Raw genomic sequence first — 16,236 nt, forward strand, 5'->3', positions numbered from 1 at the left:
GAGGGAGGAGGGATGGAGGGAGGAGAGGAGGGAGGGAGGGAGGAAAGGAGGAAGGGGGGAGGGAGGGAAGGAGGGAGGGAGGGAGGGAGCCTGAAAAAAAGAAAATCATTTATTTTAAAGCCTTTTAGGCTATTTCATACCTGCTGAACATTTTAAATGATAAAAACTTATATTCAATAGAGGGTGGTCAATAATTATGTTTTGTTGAGTTCGTATTTTTTTCTAAGCAGCAAGACTTCAATTTAATTACTTCAGTATAAAAAACGGAATGTGTGAGTCTGTGGAATGTAGTTCTTCAGCTTAGCGGGTCTCTATTATGTATTCCTCCAGAAGAATAAATAAACTTATGCTTTGAAGTTGATTCCTCAGTCTATCTTTAATGTTTTATAATATTTTCTTTATAAACAATAAACCGGAAATCCTACTCATTAGTGACTATCATAATTTTGTCACCTCACAAAGTTTACTAAGCACCAATGAATTTATCTTCATAATCTGCTTCATTGGCCCCAATAAATTTTATTACAAAAATGATTTCTCATTTTTATATCAAATCTTATTTCAGTTTGTTTCAAACCTGAACTAGGATAAAAACCATTTTACTAAAAAGTACCCTCATTTTTAAAATAAATTATTTTTAAAAAGTACCCTCATTTTTAAGAGATTGGGTACATGGATAATACTCACAAATCTAGTTTCAGAACACTGGATTAAAATTTTTCTTCCTCTGCCTTTTAGTATTATCTTACTTGAAGAAAGACATTCAATTTCTTCTCTTTTATTTGTATTCCATTTTTATTATACTTTTGATGTCACTCTGCTCTTCTGTTATTACTTATTCTCTCTCCTTCCATTTTCCAACCTCTACTTCTCTTCCCAGAGCTGTGCCCTCATTAAACATTATCGATCTTCCTTCCCTTTAAATATACTTTTCAGTTTATTCAAAGTCTGGAGTCCCTGGGTGATGCAAATGGTTAATGCACTCAGCTTCTAAATAAAAGGTTGGAGGTTTGAGTCCACCCAGAGTGGCCTCGCAAGAAAGGCCTCGTGATCTACTTCCGAAAAATCAGCCATTGAAAACCCTATGGAGTACAGTTCTCCTCTGACACACATGGGGTCACCATGAGTCAGAGCTGACTCGATGGCAACTGGTTCTGGTTATATTAAAAGTCTAGTCTTCCTCACATCATTGTTTGACTAATTCTGTTCTACTGAATAAACTTCAAATCTGCACTATCTCAGTGTTGTCTTCATTTGGGACTTACCAACAATTACAGAGGTATATTAGATTGAAGAACAAGCTTCTTTTCATAGAGCTCAAGTGCACACCTGTACTGGGTCAGGTAGGATCCCAGGGGTGGGTGAGCAAGAAAAGGGATGTGTGCTGGACCCAAGGCTAAGGAAAACTACCTGCAGGTGACCTTCTCTGCCTCATTTTCCAGAAGTTTGTGGATGACTCTCACGCTCTACTCTCCAGCTTCTCCCTTCACTGCATATCCTCTCATCCAAATTCCTGCTAAATATCTTCCCTTCAGTATCAGAACTCAAGGTGGCCAAAGATAACTACTCCCATTTTTCCCTTCCTCTCACTCCAAACCTGTTCTTTTGCTTATAGTGTCCATTACCACGATCTATTCAGGAGCCCAGAGAGGAGACTGACTCACAGTTTGGCAAGCCCTTGCTCTCACCAGTTAACATTCCATACATGGCACTCCCATCCCATCTATATCCATCAAGTCCTGCTGACTCACCTCCTTGCTATCTCTCAAAAAATAGCTCCCTCTCTAATATCACTGTCTCTATCTTAGTTCAGATTTCTACTTGGTTCTGGTTATATTATACATAATATAAGAATACATATACTTCACTTTGTTCTTCTGTTATTACTTCTCATTTCTGCTTGGGCAACTTCATCAGACTCTTTCAGAAAAAGAACCTGGGGCTGACCCCCTGGGGAGTAGCCAACGCTTCAATTTAAAGTGCTCTGACAGCACAGACAGCTCAGGTCTTATTCCTGGTGCCCTCGGTAATCAAGGACCCAGCGTGCAGGGTTGGGCACTGCCCTGCAGCAGGCGTCTCTTCAGAGGACTGGAGTCAGACAGGTAGCCACGTCCTGATTTGGGAGTCAAGGAGGGGTCTGGATAAATCGCAACTAGTTCCCAAGTTATGTACAAGGACTGGGCTCAGTGTCCTAGGGGAGGGCTCTGGTGAGGGAAGGAAGAACTCCAGCCCTGGCAGAGAGGCAGAAGACTGCTGCTTGGTGGCACCAAGTTGCCTGCACAGAGCCTTCTAAATACCCGTCAGCAAACAGCACATGGGCCCCACTCAAGGGCAGGGATGGGGCTCCTGTGTCACCATATGTACACTGGATTAGGACTTGGTGGGGCCCAGATCGCACAGACCCAGGCCGTTAGCGTCTGAAGGAGGCCCAGCTGGTGGCAGGTGTAGCTGAGAGTATCAAGGCTATACCTGGGACAAACTCCTAGGCATATTCTCTCTCACCATTCCACCCTCCTCCACCAAAAAAAAGGGGAAAGGGGGTCAGAAGCCACAAATGACTATTTATTCAGTTTAATTCAGTTTCTCACAATCATTAATTCCTATGTGCCCAAAACTAGGCTGAATGCTGCAGAGTGTAAAACCCACTGATGTGGACTCTGGCCTTAAAGAATCCACGAAGGGGTTGGAGAGAGATGTTGATGCCAGCTCCAACTCATGGTTACCTTGTGAATAACAGAACAAAAAATTGCCCGGTCCTTCCCCATCTTAAGGATCACTGGTATGTTTGAGTCCATTGTTGCAGCTACTGTGTCAATCCATCTCATTGAGGGTTTCCCTCATTTTCACTGACCCTCTACTTGACGAAACTTGATGTCCCTTTCTAGCAATTGGTCTTTCCTGATTACGTGTCCAAAGGAAGCAAGATGAAGTCTCACTGTCCTCACTTGTAAGGAACATTCTGACTGTACTTCCTCCAAGAATGATCTGTTCGTTCTTTTGGCAGTCCACGGAATATTCAAAATGTGTCAACTCTTCTCTGATCTTCCTTTATCATTGTCCAGCTTTCACATGCAGCAGATGATGCAATGACCTTAGTCACTTTGACCTTAGTCATCAAAGTGACATCTTTGTATTTTAACACTTTTAAGATGTCTTTTGCAGCAGATTTTCCAAGTGCAATACATCATTTGATTTTTTTTTATTTTTATTGTTGCAGTTTAAATGAAGTTTACATTTCAAGTTATTCTCCCATACAAAAATTTATACATATATTGTTATATGACTCTAATTGCTCTCCCCATACTGTGACAGCACGCTCCTCCTTCCATCTCCGATTCCCCATGTCCATTCAACCAGCTCATAACCCTCTCTGCCCTCCCATCTCACTTCCGGACAGAAGCTGCCCATTTAGTCTCTAAGAGACACACTCCTCACAAGTATCACTTTATACCCCACAGTCCAGCACAATCCCTGTCTGAAGAGTTGGCCTTGGAAACTGTTTTAGTTCTGGGCTGATAGGGAATCCAGGGGCCATGCTTTCCGAGGTTCCTCCAGTCTCAGTCAGACCATTTAAAGTCTGGCCTTCTTACAGGAATTTGAGTTCGGCACCCCACCTTTCTCCTGCTCCATCGGGGACTCTCTGCTGTGTTCCCTCAGGGCGGTCATTGGTGGTAGCTGGGCACCATCTAGTTCTTCTGGTCTCAGGCTGATGAAGTCTCTGGCTTATGTAGCCCTTTCTGTTTCTTGGGCTAATACTTTCCTTGTGTCTTTGGTGTTCTTCATTCTCCTTTACTCCAGGTGATTGGGACCAACTGATGTATCTTAGATGGCCACTTGCAAGCTTTTAAGACCCCAGATGCCACTCACCAAAGTAGGATGCAGAACATTTTCTTAATAAGCTTTCTTATGCCAATTGACCTAGATGTCCCTTGAAAGCATGGTCCACAGACCCCTACCCCTGCTACTCTGTCCCTCAAAGTAACTGACTGTACTCAGGAAACTTCTTAGCTTTGGTTTTGTCCAGTTGTGGTGACTTCCCCTGTAGTGTGTGCTGTCCTTCCCTTCAACTAAGATAATTCTTATCTACTATCTAGTTAGTAAATAACCCTCACCCACCCTCCCTACCCTCGTAACCATCAAAGAATGTTTTCTTCTGTGTTTAAACCTTTTCTTGAGTTCTTATAATAGTGGTCTTATACACTGTTTGTCCTTCTGTGACTGAATAAATTCACTCAGCGTGATGAGTTCCAGCTTCCTCCATGTTATGTTTCACAACTTCATCGTTGTTCTTTATCGTGGAGTAGTATTCCATTGTGTGGATATACCATAGTTTGTTTATCCATTCATCCATGCATGGGCATCTAGGTTGTTTCCATCTTTTTGCTATTGTGAACAGTGCTGCAATGAACATGGGTGTGCATATATCTATTCGTGTGACGGCTCTTATTTCTCTAGGATATATTCCGAGGAGCGGGACAGCTGTATCGTATGGTACTTCTATTTTTAGCTTTTTAAGGAAGCACCAAATCTATTTCCAAAGTGGTTGTACCATTTTACATTCCAACCAACAGTGTATAAGTGTTCCAGTCTCTCCACAACCTCTGCAGCATTTATTATTTTGTGTTTTTTGGATTACTGCTAGCCTTGCTGGGGTGAGATGATATCTCATTGTATTTTTGATCTGCATTTCTCTAATGGCTAATGATCATAAGCATTTCTTCATGTGTCTGTTAGCCACCTGATTATCTTCTTTGGTGAAGTGCCTGTTCCTATACTTTGCCTATTTTTCAATTGGGTTATTTGTCTTTTTGTTGTTGAGGTTTTGCAGTATCTTGTAGATTTCAGAGATTAGACGCTGATTGGATTTGTCATAGCCAAAAAATTTTTTCCCAGTCTGTAGGTTGTCTTTTTAGTCTTTTGGTGAAGTCTACTGATGTGCGTAAGTGTTTGGTTATTAAGAACTCCCATTTATCTAGTCTCTCTTCTGGTGCTTGTGCATTGTTACTTATGGGTCATATTGTGTTTATGCCATGTATTAGGGCTCCTAGCATTGTCACTATTTTTTCTTCCATGATTTTTATCATTTTTGATTTTATATTTAAGTCTTTCGTACATTTTGAGTTAGTTTTTGTGCGTGGCGTGAGGTATCGGTCTTGATTCAGTTTTTTGCAGATGGATATCCAGTTATGCCAGCACCATTTGTTAAAGAGACTGCCTTTTCCCCAGTTAACGGACTTTGGGCCTTTGTCAAATATCAGCTGCTCATAGGTGGATGAATTTATGTCTGGATTCTCAATTCTGTTCCATTCGTCTACGTATCTCTTGTTGTACCAATAACAAGCTGTTTTGACTACCGTGGCAGTATAACAGGTTCTAAAATCAGGTAGCGTGAGGCCTCCCACTTTGTTCTTCTTCTTGAGTAATGCTTTATTTCGGGCCTCTTCCCTTTCCATATGAAGTTGATTTGTTTCTCCATCTCATTAAAAAAATGCTGGTGGAATGTGGATCAGGATTGCATTGTATCTGTAGACCGCTTTGGGCAGAATTGAAATTTTCACTATGTTGAGTCTACCTATCCATGAGCAAGGTATATTTTTCCACCTATGCAGGTCTCTTTTAGTTTCTTGCAGTAGTGTCTTACAGTTATCCCTGTATAGATCCTTTATGTCTCTGGTTAGATTTATCCCTAAGTATTTTATCTTCTTGGGGGCTATTGTAAATGGTATTGATTTGTCGATTTCCTCTTTGAGGTTCTCTTCGTTGGTGGAAAGGAATCCAACTCGTTTTGTATGATATCTTGTATCCTGAAACTTTGCTGAAATCTTACATTAGTACCAGTAGTTTTCTTGAGGATTCTTTGGAGTTTTCTGTGTAGAAGATCATATCATCTGCAAATAGAGATACTTTGACCTCTTCCCTACCTATTTGGAAGCACTTTATTTCTTTTTCTAGCCTAACTGCTCTGGCTAGGACCTCCAGCACAATGTTGAATAAGAGTGGTGACAGAGCGCATTCTTGTCTGGTTCCCGTTCTCAAGGGGAATGGTTTTAAGGTCTCTCCATTTAGTGTGATGTTGGCTGTTGGCTTTGTATAAATGCCCTTAACGATACTGAGGAGTCTCCCTTCTATTCCTATTTTGTTGAGAGTTTTTATCATGAATGGGTGTTGGACTTTGTCATATGCCTTTTCTGCATTGATTGATAAGATCATGTGGTTCTTATCTTTTGTTTTATTTATGTGCTGGATTACATTGATTGTTTTTCTAATGTTGAACCATCCCTGCATTCCTGGTATGAATCCCACTTGATCAGGGTGAATTATTTTTTTGATATGTTGCTGAATTCTATTGGGTAAAATTTTGTTGAGGATTTTTGCATCAATGTTCATGAGGGATACTGGTCTATAATTGTCTTTTTTTGTGGTGTCTTTACTTGGTTTTAGTAACTGATTATGCTAGCTTCATAGAATTAATCTGGGAGTATTCCATCCTTTTCTACACTCTGAAATACCTTTAGTAGAAGTGGTGTTAACTCTTTTCTGAAAGTTTGGTTGAATTCTCCAGTGAAGCCATCTGGGCCAGGGCTTGTTTTTGTTGGGAGTTTCTTAATAACTTTTACAATCTCTTCTTTTGTTATAGGTTTATTTGGTTGTTTTACCTCTATGTTAGTTTAGGTAGGTAGTGTTTTTCTAGAAATTTGTCCATTTCCTCTAGGTTTTCAAGTTTGTTGGAGTACAGTTTTTAATAGTATTCTGTTGTGATTCTTTTAACTTCAGTTGGGTCTGTTGTGATATCACCCATCTCATTTCTTATATGGGTTATTTGCTTCCTCTCCAGTTTTTCTTTTGTCAGTTTGGCCAATGGTTTATCAATGTCACTGATTTTTTTCAAAGAACCAGCTTTTGGTCTTGTCAACTCTTTCAATTGTTTTCCTCTTCTGTATTTCTTTTAATTCTGCTCTAATTCTTATTATTTCCTTTCTTCTGGCGCCTGAGGGCTTCTTGTGCTGCTCTCTTTCTACTTGTTCCAGTTGTAGGGTTAATATTATGTTTATGGCCCTTTCTTCTTTTTGGATGTGTGCATTTATTGCTATAAGCTGACCTCTAAGCACTACTTTTGCTGTGTCCCAAAGGTTCTGGTAGGATGTGTTTTCATTCTTGTTTGATTCTATGAATTTCTTTATTCTATCCTTAATTTCTTCTATAACTCAGTAGTTTCTAGGCAAGGTGTTATTCAGTTTCCATGTATTTGATTTCTTTCCTTGCTTTTTGTGTTGTTGATTTCTACATTTATGGCTTTATGGTCAGAAAAGATGCTTTGTAATATTTCGATGCTTTGGATTTTGTTAAGGCTTGCTTTATGGCCTAATATGTGGTCTATTCTGGAGAATCCTCCATGTGCATTGGGAAAGAAAGTATACTTGGCTGCTGTTGGGTGGAGTGTTCGGAATATGTCTATGAGATCAAGTTGGTTGATTGTAGCATTTAGCTCTTCCGCGTCTCTGTTGAGCATCTTTCTGGATGTTCTGTCCTTTACCGAAAGTGGCGCGTTGAAGTCTCTTACTACTGCTGTGGAGTTGTCTATCTCTCTTTTCAGTGCTGTTAGAGTTTGTTTTATGTATTTTGGAGCCCTGTCATTGGGTGCATAAATATTTAGTATAGTTATGTCCTCCTGGTGTATTGACCCTTTCATCATTATATAGTGTCCTTCCTTATCCTTTGTGGTGGGTTTTACTTTAAAGTCTATTTTGTCAGAGATTAATACTGCCATTTTTGCTGTTTTTTGAGAGTTGTTTGCTTGATATACTTTTTTCTATCCTTTGAGTTTTAGCTTGCTTGTGTCTTTAAGTCTAAGGTGTGTCTCTTGTAGGCAGCATATAGATGGATCGTTCTTTTTTATCCAGTCTGCCACTCTCTGTCTCTTTATTTGTGCATTTAGTCCATTTACATGCATTGTAATTATTGATAGCTATGAGTTTAGTGCTGTCATTTTGATGTCTTTTCTGTGTGTTGTTCAGTTTCTTTGTTCCCCTTAATTTTCTATGTTGAGTCATTTTTCTTTATGTATTTTCTTTTTGTCTTTTTCATTGTTGTTGATTTTGTGTTTGCTGAGTCTTTATATTTTTCTAGTTGTTTATTTTGATTTGTAGGATTGTTAGTTTCCTTTGTGGTTACCTTAATATTTACCCCTATTTTTTAAGTTTATACCAGCCTTTTATTACTTTATATCTCTTTGACTTCCCCTCACATGAAAAATCTACATCTACATTTTTAAGTCCCTCTTTTTTGTTTTAATGTTGTCCTTTTTTACATACTGATATCTCTGTTTCCCTATTTTCAATGTTTTAGCTTTGATGTATTTTTGTTACTTCCCTATCTAGGTTGATAGCTGGTTGCTCTGTCCTGGGTTCTAATCTTGCGTTGTTATCTAATGTTATTGACTCTCTAACCGGAGAACTCCCTTTAGTAATTCTTGTAATTTTGGTTTGGTTTTTGCAAATTCCCTAAACTTCTATATATTTAGAAATGCTCTAATTTTGCTGTCATATTTGAGAGACAGTTTTGCTGGATATATAATTCCTGGCTGGCCACTCTTTTCCTTCAAGGCTTTGTATATATCATCCCTTTGCCTTCTTGTCTGCATGGTTTCTGCTGAGTAGACCAAGCTTATTCTAACTGACTCTCCTTTGTAGATGACTTTTCTTTTAACCCTAGCTGCTCTTAAAGTTCTCTCTTTGTCTTTGGTTTTGGCAAGTTTGATTATAATATGTCTTGGTGACTTTCTTTTGGGATCTACCTTATGTAGTGTTCGATGAGCATCTTTGATAGATATCTTCTCAACTTTCATGATATCAGAGAAGTTTTCTGTCAACAAATCTTCAACAATTCTCTCCATATTTTCTGTTATCCCCCCAGTTCTGGTACTCCAATCAACTGTAGGTCATTTCTCTTGATAGAGTCCCACATAACTCTTAAGAGTTTCTTCATTCTTAATTCTTTTATCTGATTTTTCCTCAAATAAGTTGGTGCCAAGTGCTTTATCTTCAATGTCACTAATTCTGACTTCTACTCCCTCATTACTGCTCCTATGACTTTCTATTGAGTTGTCTAATTCTGACATTTTATTGTTAATCTTCTGGATTTCTGATTGCTGTCTCTCTACGGATTCTTGCAGCCTATTAAATTTGTCATTATGCTCTTGAATAACTTAAGTTCCACTACTACTTTGTCTGTGTGTTCTCTGGAAGTTTCTGCATTCTGTAGAATTTCCTTTCTAATTTATTGAAGAGTTCTGTATATTAATCTTCTGTATTCTGCCTCTGGTAATTCCAAGAAATTCTCTTCCTCCAGAGAATTTATTGATTCTCTATTTTGGGCGCTTGCTGAAGCCATTGTGGACTGCCTCTTTATGTGATTTGATATTGACTGTTGTCTCCAAGCCATCAATAAGTTATTATAATTTTATTTTGTATTTGTTTAGTGTGTCCTAGCTTCTTGTTTTGTTTTGATATACCCCAATATGCTGCTCGTGTGCACTAGTTTGATTATTGGTGTCTTTGAAGCTCTAACTTCCTGTCACCAGGTAGGTAGTTTTGTAACTAAGTATGTGTACCCAGAAGTCCATTAAATTTTCCTGTACGGATTCAGCTCAGGTGTCCAGGCAGTCGGTCACCAAGTGTGTGGTGCAGGCTCTCACCCCCAGTGCTAGAGAGGCATGGGTGATTGGTGCAGGCACTGGACTCTGGCTGTGCTGGGGATCACGTGATGAGCCAAGCAGGGGGCTGATGGCTGCCCCTGAGTGTCTGAAAGGAAAGCATGCCCCTGTTCCCTACAGCAAGTAGGTAGGTGAGTTTTGCAGCTGGACTATGAGCACCCTACTCTGTTGTCTGTAAAGACTTAGGGGCACCACTTATTCTTGGACCCCTGTAGCAGATGGCTAGGTGGCACGGGTGGAGCCACCAGTCCTCAAGCCCCTGATGTGGACCGGTAAGTCTCCTGCTTAAAGGGCAGAGCAGTGTCAAGCATCACAAATCTGCCACTTCAAAGCTGAAACAGTTGAAGTTAGACTTCAGGTGTTTACCCTGTTGTACTGTGTAGTGAGGGCTTATGCTGTTGAGATGGGTCCACACAAGCCTATACAGGGGTGGAAGGCACTCAAAGTCTGTGGACCCCTTATGCCTGTGCCTAGGCAAAGGAACGGTGCCACCCTGAGTTCCTGGCTTTGGGGAGGCAGTAGCTTATTTTTTCCCTGTTTGTTAATTTGTTCCCTCTACAAGGCCAGGAGAATGGGTAAGGGCACCTTATGGGATCTACTTCTGGCCCAGGGGATTAAGAGGCCAGACCAGACCGGTGCAGAGCAGGGAGGGAGGAGGTAAATGGGAGAGAGGTTTTTCACCAATAGGTTGGTTTTTTTTTAAATCTCCGCAAAAGGCCACATGCATGTACTTATCTTTAGCCACTTGGGTGCTGCTTTTCACTGGTTCAGAGTGTCCAAGCAGAATCTCTGCTGCCGGATCTCTCTTGATGTGGAAACTGTCTCCAGAGCAAGCACATGGAGCTGTATGCCTGCCTCACTGCGCACCCCGAACCAGTCCGGGCTGAAGAGCTTTGGCTCCCGCTGAGTCAGGTCTGGGAACTCCTCGCTTCTTCCGAACCGTCTCCCTCTCCCCCAACCACTCAGTCTGATTCCTCAACTTTGCCTTGTTCAGGGCTCCTAGATATTCACATACAATCAAATCACTTTGTTTTTTCCAGGTCTTTGTTGTAAGAGGAATATAGGAAGCCGTCTGACTACTCTGTCATCTTGGCCCCGCCTCGTTTGATTTCTTGACTGCTGCTTCATGGGCACTGATTGTTGATCCAAGCAGAATGAAATATCATATATTATATTATTGTAACTAATATTACATTATATTGTTTATAATATATATAATATTATATAATAATAGTATTAATTTAATATTTTTACATAGTTTTCACCTCGCAGAGCAATGACCCTTTTTACCATATTGGGAAAAATGTCCGCTGAACAATAAACCAATATCCTCCCGGTTTCAGTACCGAGGACAGGAAGCAAAAAGACACATAGTCCTTCTCTGGTTTCTTTCAACATAAAGGAGATTCTTAAAAGAACTAGCAGAGTTAGAAAGTAACAAGATAAAATAAATGTAGCTGTACCAGGAAACACCCAAAAATAGCTCAAGATTATGCTACAGCACCATAAAATACAGAGATTTTTCTAAGATAGAGCTTCAGTTATATATTAGAAGTAAGCATTAGAAAGACAACAAATGGTGAAAGACTGAAGAGCATGAAATCTCTGTCAGAACAAACTGGTCTGTGGTGTTCAGCAGTTTGATCTACTGCAAATCACCCAGGGCATAATTACCAACTCCACCAATATGAAACCACAATTTTTTCATCTCAAACAGTTCTTAAGGCTGCAAGATCCCTAAGCAAATTACATGACAATCAGTCCACAAGCATTTGTTGGACACAACAGATATGCCCAGGGCTCTGGACACAAAATACCCTTAAAATAATACAGGAATAAAGTAGCAAAATGCATGCTGCACACTTTCTAGAGGAGCTCTACTCAACATCACGCTACTCAAAACAAGCTTACCAATTAGAGCATGTGGTCTTTTCAAGCTATTTCAGATATGATGCCATGAGGGCATGAGCAATAACGATATCAGAAGCCGTCCGAATAGCAAAGGTGCAGATGATTTTTCTCACTTCATGGGACCAGACCATAAGCACTGACCCTCACTGCCTTATGCTTGGTGTCCCACAGTAGCTTCCTACTCAGTGTTAGCCACTTTTAAAATGGCCCCCAATGATCCACCTTCTAGAATTCAAACCATTGCATAATCCCATCCCTCTGCATGTGGGCTGGATGTAGTGACTTGCTTCAAAACAATAAAATATGAGAAAACCAATGAGATGTCAGTTCTGAGATTAGGTCATAAAAGACTGCAACTTCTATCTTTCTCTGTCTCTCTGGGTGTTCTCCTTTGCTCATTCTAAGAGAAGCCAGCTGTCGTGTTGTAAGCCATGCTATGGAGTGGCCCATGAGGCAAGGAACTGAGGGCAACCTCCAACCAACAGCCAGTGAGTAATTGAGGGCCTCAGTCAAACAGCCAGCTTGGGACAAATCCTGCCGACAGCCATGGGAGTGAGCTTGGAAGTTGATCCTCCCAGTCAAGCCCTGAGAAGACTGCAGCCCCAGCTGACACCTTGGTTGCAGCCTTATGAGACTCTGAGCCTGAGGACTCAGCTAAGCCAACATAGAGTTCTGACCCACAAAAACTGTGAGATCATAAATGTTTTAAGCCACTAGGTTTGGGGTAATTTGCTACACAGCAATAAATAGCTAATATACTCTGTTTCCCCGCTGCTGTTCTTTTCCTTCTCCTAATCCATCAGAAAACATCAGAGTAAGAATCAAAGTGGTCCCTGACAGATGTTTTCAGGGTTTAATTGTTATTAAGTGAAATCTCACACACTTACTTTCAGTCTTCTGTGATGGTTAATTTCATGTGTCAACTTGGCTAGGCTATGGTTCCCAGTTGTTTGGCCAAACACTAGCTGCTATTATGAAGCTGTTACCTGTGATTGAATCAGTTGGCCTTAAGTAAGGCAGATTTCTTTTAACAATGTAATGTAATCTTACATCTATTGTGGTTGTTGTTAGGTGCTGTCTAGTCTATTCCAACTCATAGCAACCCTACAGAACAGAGTACAACTGCCCCATAGGGCTTCCAAGGAGCAGCTGGTGGATTTGAACTGCCAACCTTTAGGTTAGCAGCCGAGCTCTTAACCGCTACGCCACCAGGGCACCACATCTAATGCAGTGTAATATAATTACCTTCCATAATATAATCTAATATAATTAATCAATCAGTTGAAGGCCATAAGAGCAAAAAGGAGCTTCCCTAAGATGTGTTCTGCCTCCAGACTATAAATAGATATTTTGGCAGAACTCACTTTCTCTTCCTAGTCTGCACTCTTCCCATCACCCGACCTACTGACCTTGGGATACAAGCCTGAAGGAATCTCCAGCCTGTCTCCTGGCCTGCAGATTTTGGACTTGTCAGCTCCACACAATCACCAACTCCTTGAAATAAATATATATATTGGTTCTATCTTTCCAGAGAACCCTGACTACAACAGCTTCCAACCATCAACATCAACAAAGGTGTCAAGAAGAACATGGGAAAATACTGAAATTGAAATTTACATGGAGAATGGAGTAGAGCTTACAGACAATATCTACTAGTATTCAGATGAAAGTTGTGGTCATTTTGAGGTATAAATCCATCTTCCTAAAACTGAAGTTTCATCATATCACTGGCCTGTTTAAAAAACTACCACAGCCCTTAATTATCTGCCAACCCCACTGCAAATTAAAAACCAAACTCATTGCAGTTGAATGGATTCCCACTCATAGTGACCCTACAGTGTCAAATTCTCCACAATCTAATCCTATCTTTTTTTTTTAACCTTATTATGGGTTGAATTGTGTCCTGAAAAACGATAGGTTGACGTCCTAACCCCTAGTAGCTGTGAATATGGCCTTATTTGGAAATACAGTCTTTGTTGATGCAATCAAGTTAAGATGAGGTCATTAGGGTGGGCCCTAATCCAGTATGTCCTGATAAGAAAAGGAGAAGAGACAGACACACAAGGAGAATGCCATGTGACAACCAAGGCAGAGACTGGAGGATGCAGCCACAAGCCAGCAAATGCCAAAGGCTGCTGGTGTTTCACCAGAAGCTGGGAAGAACCTTCAGAGAGAGCACGGCACTGCTGACACCTTGATTTTGGACTTCCAGCCTCCAGAACTGTGAGAGAACAAATTTTTGTTGTTTAAACCACCCAGTTTGTGGTAATTTGTTACAGCAGCCCTAAGCAACTAATATAAACCTCATCTGGGCAAACAATACAATTTAGCCCATCACCTTAGCTACCAACAACCGCCACTCCCATCTTAATGTTTTTATCCTTGCTATCCCACGGTCCTGAATTCCTTTCTCTCTATCCACACCTACCATCTCCCAAAAACAGCCTCTCTGCTTTCTTCCACTCTCCAGCTTCCAGGAGCCACACACCCCCACCCCAAATCCACCCCTGGATGTAGCTCTGCTCTCCATGACCTCCTAAAGCATCTACTGTAGGTGCCACAGACTATGGCTATCCTGTCATGGAGTCTTCAGTTGCCTCATAAGCATGTAAAAGCTGGACAATGAAAAAGGAAGACAGAAGAAGAACTGACAACTTTGAACTATGGTGTTGGCAAAGAATATTGAATATAACATGGACTGCCAGAAGAACAAACAAGTCTGTCTTGGAAGAAGTCAAGTCAGAATGCTGCTTAGAAACAAGGATGGTGAGACTACATCTCACATACTTTGGACATGTTATCAGGAGAGATCAGTCCCTGGAGAAGGACATCATGCTTGCTAAGGTAGGGGCTCAGCAAAGAGGAGGAAGATGAGATGGACTGATACAGTGGCTGCAACAATGGGCTCAAGCATAACAACAATTGTGAGGATGGCAGAGGACCAGGGCAGTGTTTCGTTCTGTTGTACACAGAGTTGCCATGAATCTGAACTGACTTGACAACACCTAACAACAATTGTTGGTCCAGTCTTGGAGACGACTAAATAATAACCCAGGCGTCATCTTAGCATTTTTCAGGCTTAATTAGTTATAATTCCAAGTTATAATTATCAACACGTTATTTCTAAAGACATTCATCTTTATAGAGGATGATAAGGAACGCATAATGAAGTGCTTCCTACTCTTCCTCTGTGCTACAGTCTGGCACAACTGATAAATGTGACCACAAATGCAGAGCAGTAACGTCCATCAGTGTTCTGTCTGAGGATGTGCATTCTCCAGCAGATGAGATTCTACTTCCCAGGAATTCTCCCTTGTAGGGTTTAGAAAGCCAGCTCATACCTCTGACAATACTTCAGATCATAACCTCACCCACAGAGGGATATCAAGCGGCTGAGAACGAGACTCACACCCAAGACAAGCTTCCAGCAAAGTGTATGGTAAACACGTCTTCATTTCTGAGTCCACTGCTATCACCTATTCACCAGAGAAAAATTAGAATGAGCAGCACCTCCTACAGGAAGTCTTCTCTGATTATTCTAGAGAAAATGATCCCTCCTTCTTCTAAACTCCTGTAGGATTTTAGTTGTTCCCTTATGGGGATATCTGACACATCAACTTTTTGTTTTTGCTTTTTTTTTTTTTAACAGGGTCTTCGTATTTAAATGAAAGCAAGGGCTTCTTCCCCCTCTGCCCCTGAGGAGCACACAATAACTGAACGCTTGGATGTTCCAGTATACCCAGAGGTCATAATGGAGTAGGGTCGGTCCTAATCCCTTCTGGTGGTGGTGGTGTTAGCTGCCATCAAGCTGGACCCAGGCCCTGACTCACGATGACCCCAAACCAAAAAACCTGTTGTCTTCGAGTCAATTCCAACTCATAGCGATCCTGTAGAACACAGTAGAGCTGCCCCCACAGAGTTTCCAAGGAGTGGCTGGTGGACTCAAACTGCTGACCTTTGGTTAGCAGCCGTAGCTCTTAACCACTGCACCACCGAATCAAAAAGCCAAATACAAATTCACTGCCGTTGAGTCGATTCCAACTCACAGTGACCCTATAGGCCAAGTGGAACTGCACCATAGGGTTTCCAAGACTTCTTTACGGAAGCACACTGTGACAGCGTCTGGTAGGTTCAAACCGTCAACCTTTTGGTTAGCAGCCAAGTGCTTAATCACTGCATCTAGGGCTCCTTAGACCCTCATTAAAAAAGGAATGAAATGCTGCCTTCTCCTGTGCCATTCCCACGACTGGTTGTGGATCAGACCATTGGGTTTTCATTGACTGATTTTTGGGAATAGACAGCCAAACAAACAATAGCCAAGGACTAATAATCCTGGCCCTGTGCCTACAAGCATGATTGTTCTTAATTAAGGAAAAATAAACTCTTTAATAAAGACCTACCAAAAAAAGAAGGTAAGTTCTGGCAAAATGGCGCTCTAGGCAGAAGCACCACGGCATCCCTCCACAGCAAAGATCCGAAAAACTAAGCCGAACAGAGAATACAACAATCCTGAAACCCTAAAACATTAAATGAAGAGATAAAGAACTCAGCCAAGCACCAAATGGAGTGAGAAAACTGACACAGAACGGAGAGCGAGGAGAGATTCATGCAGA

Source organism: Trichechus manatus, unplaced genomic scaffold, assembly GCF_000243295.1.
Source record: "Trichechus manatus latirostris isolate Lorelei unplaced genomic scaffold, TriManLat1.0 scaffold00020, whole genome shotgun sequence".
Classification (NCBI taxonomy): Eukaryota; Metazoa; Chordata; class Mammalia; order Sirenia; family Trichechidae; genus Trichechus; species Trichechus manatus.